The 10,226-nt window shown below is 37.1% G+C and overlaps 1 pseudogene; it reads left to right on the top strand.

The window, feature by feature from the left end:
• Positions 1–325: 325 nt before the first annotated feature.
• Positions 326–1,053, top strand: LOC124075243 (protein tyrosine phosphatase type IVA 1-like; annotated as a pseudogene).
• The last annotated feature ends 9,173 nt before the right edge of the window (positions 1,054–10,226 follow it).

Here is a 10,226-nt window from a genome sequence, read left to right as displayed (position 1 = left end):
CACACATTTATGGAGTTTCTGAAGGGCAGTGGAGATTACTGCCAGGCACAGCACGACCTCTATGCAGACAAGTGAACTGTAGAAATTCATTACTACTCCACCAAGAAGCCCCCATAAGAGTGGTTAACCTGGACACAGACCTATTGAATTGAAAATCCACCGGGCATTTTACAAGAATTCTGACCTGGATGGGGTAAACCTCAGTGCACTTCCTTTCTATTGCCTCAGTATTAGTGGATTGAAGAATTGCTGCTTCTTGTTAGGAGGTTCATTTCATTTCCCATTACTCCCAACTTCATACTCAAAGCACTGAGAATGTCAAGTGGAGTATATTGAAGTAGACTTCAGTTACTTTGCATCATTTCTGTATTCAATTTTTTAAATTCTTTCATAACCCTGTTGAGTGTTTTTTTAACTAAATTAACATGGCTCGAATGAACTGCCCTGCTCCTGTAGAAGTCACATACAAGAACATGAGATTTCTTATTACACACAATCCAACCAATGCAACCTTAAACAAATTTATAGAGGAACTTAAGAAGTATGGTGTTACCACAATAGTAAGAGTATGTGAAGCAACCTATGACACTACTCTTGTGGAGAAAGAAGGCATCCATGTTCTTGATTGGCCTTTTGATGATGGTGCACCACCGTCCAACCAAATTGTCGATGACTGGTTAAGTCTTGTAAAAATTAAGTTTCGTGAAGAACCTGGTTGTTGTATTGCTGTTCATTGTGTTGCAGGCCTTGGGAGAGCTCCAGTGCTTGTTGCCCTGGCATTGATTGAAGGCGGAATGAAATATGAAGATGCAGTACGATTCATAAGACAAAAGCGGCGTGGAGCCTTTAACAGCAAGCAACTTTTGTATTTGGAGAAGTATCATCCTAAAATGCGGCTGTGCTTCAAAGACTCCAATGGTGATAGAAACAACTGTTGCATTCAATAAAACTCAGGCGCCTGATGCTATTGCCTTGGAAGTGGAACTTAAAACGGGACCTAATTTGTCGTACATATTAGCCAACATGTTGGCGTGGTGAATAAGTCTGATGAAGCTTCCATAGGAGTATTGGAAAGCAGTTTTACCAGGCCACAAGCTTGACAGAATTTCAACCTCTATGTTTGGGTTATAATCAACCTGTTTGGACACTTAGCAAAAGATTCTTGCTGTTCACAATTTAAAAATGTGCTTATCATTTGTACCAGTTGACCTTTCCTGAAATCATTCGGTATTGAGTTAATGTCTTTAAATCTATTTCCATGCCAGAATCTTACATAAGAAATTTAGAAAGATTAGGTGCCAAAATACCCAGCACAATACTTGTATATTTTTAGTATCATACAAAACCAAAATTCCAGGAACTAAGAACACTCTAGACCTTATGTGATTTATTCCTTCAGTCATTTCAAACATTGTAGGCCCTATATGATTATTTGCCTGCTCTTTTTATGTTTACATCTCCCACATCCATACCAGTACACATCAGGTTTGCTTTTACCTATTGGGATTTTTTGTTTTTGTTTTTGTTTTTTTCCTTTTACCAAGTCTTACAGGAATTATTTTTATTTAATATCTTTCTATAAGTCTTATTTTTGCTGTTATGGGAAACCTCCATTTTGAAAACCTAAGTTTTTACAGAAGCACATGTCTTTAAGTCTCCAGACAAAAAAAAAAAAAAGCCTTACAGTTAATTTAATGTTTGCACTCTGAGGTACAACTTAACAGGGAGGGCCTGAAAAAAAGAATGGGAGGGGGCTATTAAATATTTTTAGTAAAATGTTGCCTTTGTCTTGTGCAGAACCTGTAGAATATATGCTCTTTAATTTAGTAAATATTTTTTTAAAGGTAGAGATGCTCTGTTATTGTAGGTAAAACAATTCTTAATCATAAAGTTTCTGAAATTCTTGTAATTTTTTTCATAATTATCAGAAGTTGTTTACCAACTTTTTGTTTGAAGTGTGATTTTTTTTCTTTTATTCCCAACCTCTTGCAAAAAAGAAAAAAGAAAAAAGTGGGTTTCTGCTGATGAATTGAGCAGACATCTAATATTTTATATGCCTTTTGAGCTGTGTAACTTAATATTTGGATACTTGATAATTTTGTTTTATTATGTAATTGATAAAATGGTGATGTGTATTAATGTTAGTTCAACCATATATTTATACTGTTTGGGAATGTGTGGTTATAGTTCTGTGGGAGAAATAATTTGTCAGTGTTCACCAGCTTGTAAAAACTTAGTGAGAGAGCTTAAACATCTAAATAAATAATGAAATGCAAAAAAAAAAAAAGAGTTTGCATTTGAGGGCTTGGGATGTGGCTCAAGCAGTAGTGCGCTCGCCTGGCATGCGTGTGGCCTGGGTTCGACCCTCAGCACCACATACAAACAAAGATGTTGTGTCCGCCAAAAACTATATTAAAATATTAAAATTCTCTCATTCTCTCTCTCTCTCTCTCTCTCTCTCTCTATCTATCTCTCTCTCTCTCTCTCTTTAAAAAAAGAGTTTGCATTTGAGAATACAGGTAGAAAACAGAAACAGAGGATTGAGGCAATTAGGTCTCAAATATTTCTTCAATTGTAACGAAAATTCTGAATCAAATGCTGTAGAAAAGTAAAAGAAAAAAATTATATTGGAGAATAGATGCCTATAGTCCTGTAGCAACATTAATAATTGAACATGCTGTGTCTTTCCTCTGAGCTCAGATGTGGTTTTAGAATCCTTCTTAATACCATATTGCAGATAGCCAGAATTGGAACTATTTCCACTCCTGTAAATTGTTCCTTATATATATTATGAATACCTTATCAAGGTTTTGGGCTTCTTTGTACTATTAGAAAATTCCAGAATAACAGACTTGGAATTAACTAATGATATTTTGGTGATCTCTTCTGTGGCCATCCATCACAATGGGAATTTGAAAAATAAAAGAATATAAAAGACATATTTAATATTCAAAACATTTGCTTTCTGAAAATGTGTAGTAAGAAAAAAAGGACAATAAGATACTCTGAAAAGATTCATATGTCAAAACGGACATTTCAACTTTCCAAGTTTTATATGCAGCACCACAAATATAAACATGAAAACTGAAATACTGAATAACTTGTAACTTCTTTTTTATTTCTTATGAAGCATAGCCTTGTTCTTTTCCCTTTATCCCCTAATGGAATTGACTGCCTTAAAAATATGTTAAAGTTAAATTTTTCAAATAAAATTGATTATATTAAAATTAAAACTCATGTTTATTAAATGACTCCATTTAAGAGATAAAAGGAAAAGCCCCGGAGTGGAAATAAATATTTGAAATACATATATTATTGCCAAGTGTATAGAAAGGACTCTTTTAAAAATAAGTAATAAAAAGACAGATAACCAAAGAAAAAAATAGGCAAGGGACGTAATCAAGTACTACACACAAAGGTTAGACTCTTTCCAAATACAAGTAGAATATCTGGCTAAGAAACAAACTTATTCTAGAGAGTCGGTATGGCAGAAAGAACTTGAAGGGCCATATAGGAAGAAAAAGAGTTTACAGTGTTGAACATAACTTTGTACATTCTTCTTTTCTTCTCTGGATTTTTTAAAAAATCATCACATTAGAAAAGAGTTGGATGGCTGACAGAAGTGGTGTCAAAGAGGAAGAGAAGCTAGAAGATCTCACAGTTCCAGAAAGCAAATTATTGGAATTCAGGACTGAGAAGGAAGCAAGGACCCGAGAGGCCAAGATCCTAACAATCTAAGGAAATGAGTCCAAAAATCAGCACTAGTTTTCTCTTTGATACACATGTTAGTTAAAGTTATAAGGGAAGTTATAGAAAAAGATAATTAAATATTAGTAGAAAGCAAAGTGGTAATTTCAAAATAACCCTGTACTAATGTAAAAACAAATGGAGCCCATGTATATTAAGTAGTAGAATATGGCATTATCTTATTAAAGATTAATATAAAAGTTACAAAACTTGACTGCCTATACCATGAGGGAGATCTGAAACAATAATTTATAATATAATTTAAAAATAGGAAAAAGTATTATCAATACTTTTTGAAAAAATAATCAATTAAGTGGAAGTTAAAGATGGCATTGTTTCAACTCAGGAAAAGTAAAGATATGAAAATGTTAACAAAAAAGGTGAGTCAATATAGAAGACAAAAAAGAGTTATAACATATGGGATAAAGATATCATGAAGGAAATACTATAACAAATAACATTAATATAATGCAAGACAAAAATGAAATAATTATACTGAATTTAACAATTATCTACCTCTATAAATAAGTTGAGTTTATTAAATACCAAACAAACTTAAGGATGCTGTTTTAGTCAGATTTTTTACAAATGTGCCCAAAAGACCTAACAATAATAATTAGAGGAGAAAAAGTTTAATTTGGTACTCATTGTTTCAGAGGTCTCAGTTCATAGCTGGCTGGCTCCATTCCTCAGGGCTCTGGATGAGGCAGGAGATCATGGAGGATGAGTGTGGTAGAAGAAAGGAGCTCAGAATGTGATACTCACTATATATACCACAAAGGAATGCCCTCAGGGACTCAGCACCTCCATCCATACACTACTTGCCTATAGTAGTTACCACTCAGGAAACTACTGAGTGGTAACCCAAGGGATTATTTCACTGATTGGTTTAAGGCTTTCATAACCCAATCATTTTACCTCTAAATCTTCCTTCATTGTCTAACACATGAGCTTTGGGGGACACCTCACATCTAAACCATAACATTCTGCCCATGGTCCCCCAAAGCTCATGCCCATGTCACAATGCAAAATAAATTTATTCCATTTCAAAGAGTCCCCATAGCTTCAACAGTTCCAGTGTTGCCCAAAATTCCAAGTTCAATGTCTCCTCTGAGATTCAAGGAAAACTCTTTAGCAGTCAGCCCCCATGAAACTCAAAAGCAAGTTGCATATATCCAATATATAAAGGCACTGAGTAAGCATTTATATTTTAAAAGGGAGAAATAGGAGCATAGAAAGAAGGGATGGAGCCAAAGCAAAACCAAAATCCAGCTAGGCAAATATGTCCTGTAGCTCCATGTCTAGAATCTGGAGCACATGGCATCCTGATGTTCTCTCCAAAGGACTTATGTAGCTCTGCTCCTATAACTTTGCTTGGTGCAACCCACCTGGCCTTCCTGTTTGCTTGTCTGTTCAATTCCTACAGCTTTCCTTAGCAGTCATCCCAAATTGCCAGTATTTCTTAATCTTAAGGGTCTCCACTGCAGCTTCAGCTTCTTCCTCACATCTCTATGTTTTGCCCTCTCAGGAGCTGCCCACAGGGACTCCAAACCTGCTGCACTTTACCTGACCTCCTAGGCCTTCCTTTGAAATCTTGGTGAAAGCCTCCATGATCCTCTAACTCCAGCATCCTGCATTCCTGCAGAACCAGTGCCACATGGTTGACCCCAAGTTCTGCCACCATCTCCAAAGTAGTCAAACCTCCAGGGACCTGGCTGCAGCAGCCTCTGACTGTCTGGGTAGGTGGGTGTGCATGCTGAAACAACTTACTAGGATCCTCTATACAAGCAAGATGTTCTCATGACCTCTTCTCAAAGTAATAATTACTTTTATGCCCTTGTATCTCAGATGGGTGTATTTTTGCCAATTCCTGAGATACCCTCAAGTCATCTTTTCTATTTTTTCTATTCTTTAATGAATGTAATCCCTTTCATAGCCAAATCTTCCTTAGCCCCAGTTTTACGCAGTTTTCTGGCCATAGTGAAAGTTTTCAAATCTTTCAATTCTGCTTTCTACTCCTGATTATCACCATAAACTTGGCTGAAAGCTACCAGCAATATCCATGCTACCCTCTGAAGGCTGTGCTGTTTTGAAATTTCCTCCACCATATAAATTAGTCCATCACCTTTAAATTCAAACTCACAGAAAAATCTCAAGACCTAGGTCAAACGTAGATAACTACTTAGCCAGAACATAACATGAATGACTTTTAGTCAAATTTCCAATAGAGTTATCATTTTCTTCTACAACCTCATAAGCCTTGTCTTTGTTGTCTGCAGTTCTTTTGGCATACTGATTTTCTGAACTTCCACCAGAATTGCTCATTAACCTCTGCTTACAACAATCTAAAGCTTTCCCAGCTTGCATCTCTAAACTTTTCAAAATTCCTCTCACAAATTCCAAAAAGCTCTAAAAGTTTCTAAACCGAACCACATGATGAGGTAGGTGACAGCAGTGATCCCCCTTCTTGCTACCAATTTCTGTTTTAATCAGCTTTTTCAGTGCTGTTCCCAAAATACCTGATAAGAACAAGTAAAGGATAGCAATTTATTTTGGGGCTCATGGTTTTAGAGGTCTCAGTCTAGATGACCAACTTCATTCCTCAGGACCCAAGGTAAGGCAGGATATCACAGCAGAAGTGTGTGGTATAAAAAAGCACCTATGAGCATGGCACCAGGAATCAGAGAAAGAAAGATCTCTTCCTAAGACAAAATAGAAACCCCACAGGCATGCCCCCAATGACCCATATCCTCCATCCATGCCCCACCTGCCAAGTTACCATACAATTAATCCCTATCAGGGGATTAATGCACTAATTAGGTTAAGACTTCCTAATCCAATTATCTCAATTATAAACTTTTCTTAGATGAAAGGTGGGAAAATAAGATAAATAAATGCTAATTTTCTTTCATTATGAAAGAAGTGTATATGAATACTATTTTATATGTGATGTTGATAATTGTTTTGAAACTTACCTTAACCTATATTTTTCAAACACCCTATGCTTAATTAAAGCAGAATATATGTCTTTCACATAAGTAAACATGCAATGAGGAAAACATCTAGTGTTAGAGTCTGTAAACAAGTCAAAAATAACACCTGGCATTTTGCCAGGGGAATGTTAGAGTTCATAAACAAGTCTGGATGGTGCCTGGCAAAACGCCTGAGGGAGTGGTTTGAGAAGTAACAAAAACAAGCCATTAAGTGTGGAGATTCCTTATTGGTTGACTGATGTATCTAGTTTATGCTAATTAGATAAGCTGTGTGGAATGTATAAATACTGCTCCTGTCCTGCAATAAATGGCTCCCACTCCTGCTGTATCAACGTTCACAAGTTGTTCGTCACCCCCCGGTTATTTTGCTGCAGCCGGACTGCGGCAGATGGTGGCCTGTTACGGGGAGCCCCGGGACACTCGGGGGTAAGTGACGAAAAAAAGCTGCCCGTCCATAGATAGGACGGGAGCAATCTGCTCGTCCCTAGGCAGATAGGGCGAGAGGAAAAATGGCCATTTCGAGAAAATGGAGAAGATTGATACAGTATGTTTGTGTCTTGTTTTGTCTTGAAATGTTGTATTGTCTTTGTGACGAAAATATGGAAGGGGTGAGAAGTAAATTACTAAGGGAAGAAGGCACCCCAGTGGAAACAAGAATAGTTAGGGCATGTGTTGATAAAAGCCCAAGAACTCTAGTCAGAAAGAAAAAGAAAGTTCAGAAGAAGGATTATCAGAAAAAACGTTGCAGCAAAAGGCTATTACTAAATACTTTTCGTTACCGGAGGGTGCGTGAAACGGAGAGGTGGCTGCCGAGTGTGCAAGCCGGTCACAGTGCAGCAAGGATTTTCCAAGAGGCGGTGGCGACTGGCCCTTCCCCGCCTCCTGGCCTGGGAGCTGGCTCTTCCACTGCCGCGAGCCCAAGTCTAGACCTGACCTGGAGGCACAGTCTCGCGGGCTCTTGCTCCCTGTGCCCAGTAGCAGTTTGAGTCCGGGACTCTCCCCAGGGCCATCTGGGGCTACCCGGGACGCTACAGCCGCAGAAGACACTACTGGTGTCCCTGATGTTTGGTCATTTTCAATGCCAATAACTAAGCTACAATGGTTCTCCCACACCTGGAAGCTGATGAGTAATGAGCACCATTAAGGCTTATTTCAAATGTAAAAAAAACCTTGAGATAATGTACTAAATTGTTCAGAAGGTTGTTTTCTTAGTGGAATGCTACAGGATTTTCTTTAGCATCTTTGCAAGAGTTCCTGCCTTCCTCCCAGTGCCGGTGAGGACGAGGATGGAAAAATTTCCCGTGTTGCTGAGAACCGGACTGAGATTTCAGCTGAGAACCGGACGAGACTTCGGATTAAGCTAGCTGCCTGCAGAACTTACCTGGACTGTGACTTAAGCTAGCTGCCTGCAGAACTTACCTGGACTGTGATTTACCTGGACTGTGAGTTAATCTATTGAGACACTGCTTTACCTGGACTGAGACAACAAACTGTAATCTATAACAAATTGTAGGTATCTTTGCTAACAGTGTCATTGCTGGTATAATTTTTCCAAGGGCTTCTTGCATGGAGCCATCAAGTGGCTTGGTATTGTGGCATTTTGTATCCTCCCTTTCTGTTTGTAGCAGGTTATTTATGGTGTTTCTGTAAAAACCACTATGGTCGTTATTTAAATTAAACAAAAGGGGGAAATGTTAGAGTCTGTAAACAAGTCAAAAATAACACCTGGCATTTTGCCAGGGGAATGTTAGAGTTCATAAACAAGTCTGGATGGTGCCTGGCAAAACGCCTGAGGGAGTGGTTTGAGAAGTAACAAAAACAAGCCATTAAGTGTGGAGATTCCTTATTGGTTGACTGATGTATCTAGTTTATGCTAATTAGATAAGCTGTGTGGAATGTATAAATACTGCTCCTGTCCTGCAATAAATGGCTCCCACTCCTGCTGTATCAACGTTCACAAGTTGTTCGTCACCCCCCGGTTATTTTGCTGCAGCCGGACTGCGGCAATCTAGTCTCTGGTCAACACATTAACAAAGAAAACAATGATCAGAAAACATATTTAAATATTTTTTTAGAAAGCAGCAAAAGTGATCGTAATGAGTTGAACTTCCCTTTTAAAATAAGACTCAAATAAAGAGTTAAAACATGTACTCTTTGAGAACAATAACTAATCAAAACCAAATCAAAACAAAAAACAAAACAACTAGGTCATTATAATATTAATGGCATAGACTATAATTTATTTCAAGAAGCATCAAATAAAGCAGAGATCACTCACTGTGTATTGATGAGGGATTAAAATATATATATTTGAAGTACTGTTATAAAGTCAAAAGAGAAACTAGCAAATAATAAAAATTATAGGAGATGATTTAAATATATATTTTTAAATTAAAATATAATATTAAAAATTAACAATATAGAGGTGTTGAAAACATTAACATTCACTATATATATGCATATACATATATGTGTGTGTGTGTGTGTATATATATATATATATATATATATATATATATATCTCATATACATCAATGAAGCACAACATGAGGGGCATTCTGAAAAAATCACTGACCTGTGATCTTTAGTTGTTAAAATCAATGTGTCAGCCTTACAGCCATACATTTTTGTATCCTTTCAGAGGACACCAAGTACAAAGAGCGCACATAACTGACATCTTTTAAAATCTGCCTTATATTTTGAGCTGAGGCCATGCACTTCCCAAGCAGTAGTCAACATGTGTCTGAGCACAGAGGTGGTTAAAGAATATAGATTCTGGCAATGTTGGATATTCTGGGAAAAGTTTGAAGCACATCTCACCATTGGGCTGGCAACACCTTCTGAGAGAAATAGCTGTTGAAACCCTTATTCTACTCTTCTTTCTTTCCCCTTTCATTTTATAGGTATGAGGGATGTACTGTGATATTAAATGTCTCATTCTTATTCCTGTTCCTTCTCTATTCTACGTTTCACAGGATTTGCCACTAAATCCCCCAAATATTTTGCAATTATAACTATATGCTGGTGTCTATTGTCCTATTTGGTGTCAATATGATCTAAGATAGCAGACAATTGGATGGGATACTTGGACTGTCCATTCACCACATGAATAGCAATTAGGACAAGATCCTGAGTAGTATGTAGGATGAATAACCCATAATGAATGACGTTAGTTGAACTGATAAAACATTTTACCAGTGGTGACTTGAGAGAATACCCTGATGAAAGGAAAAGCCCAAGCTGAATGAGTGATTCAAGAATTTAACAAGATGGGTACAGCAATGTATACAAGAACAATGGAATTGCTTTTTTCTTTTCTTTTCTTTTTTTTTTTTTTGCTAAGTTGCATTGATACTATATGGAAGGATGATGAGAAACTGAGTAGTTAACAGAAAAGTTTAGTGTAAGAACCAGAAGGCTCTTTGGTAGCCTTCAGAGAGTCGATTATGTCTACATTGGGAGAACAGACTGAAATAAGGAGTAAAT

Source organism: Marmota monax, unplaced genomic scaffold (genome assembly GCF_021218885.2).
Source record: "Marmota monax isolate L192 unplaced genomic scaffold, Marmota_monax_Labrador192_F-V1.1 WCK01_AAM20220418_F8-fsc00054, whole genome shotgun sequence".
Taxonomy (NCBI): domain Eukaryota; kingdom Metazoa; phylum Chordata; class Mammalia; order Rodentia; family Sciuridae; genus Marmota; species Marmota monax.
Note: the sequence above shows the minus strand (reverse complement) of the source record. Positions and strands in the feature narration are given on the sequence as shown.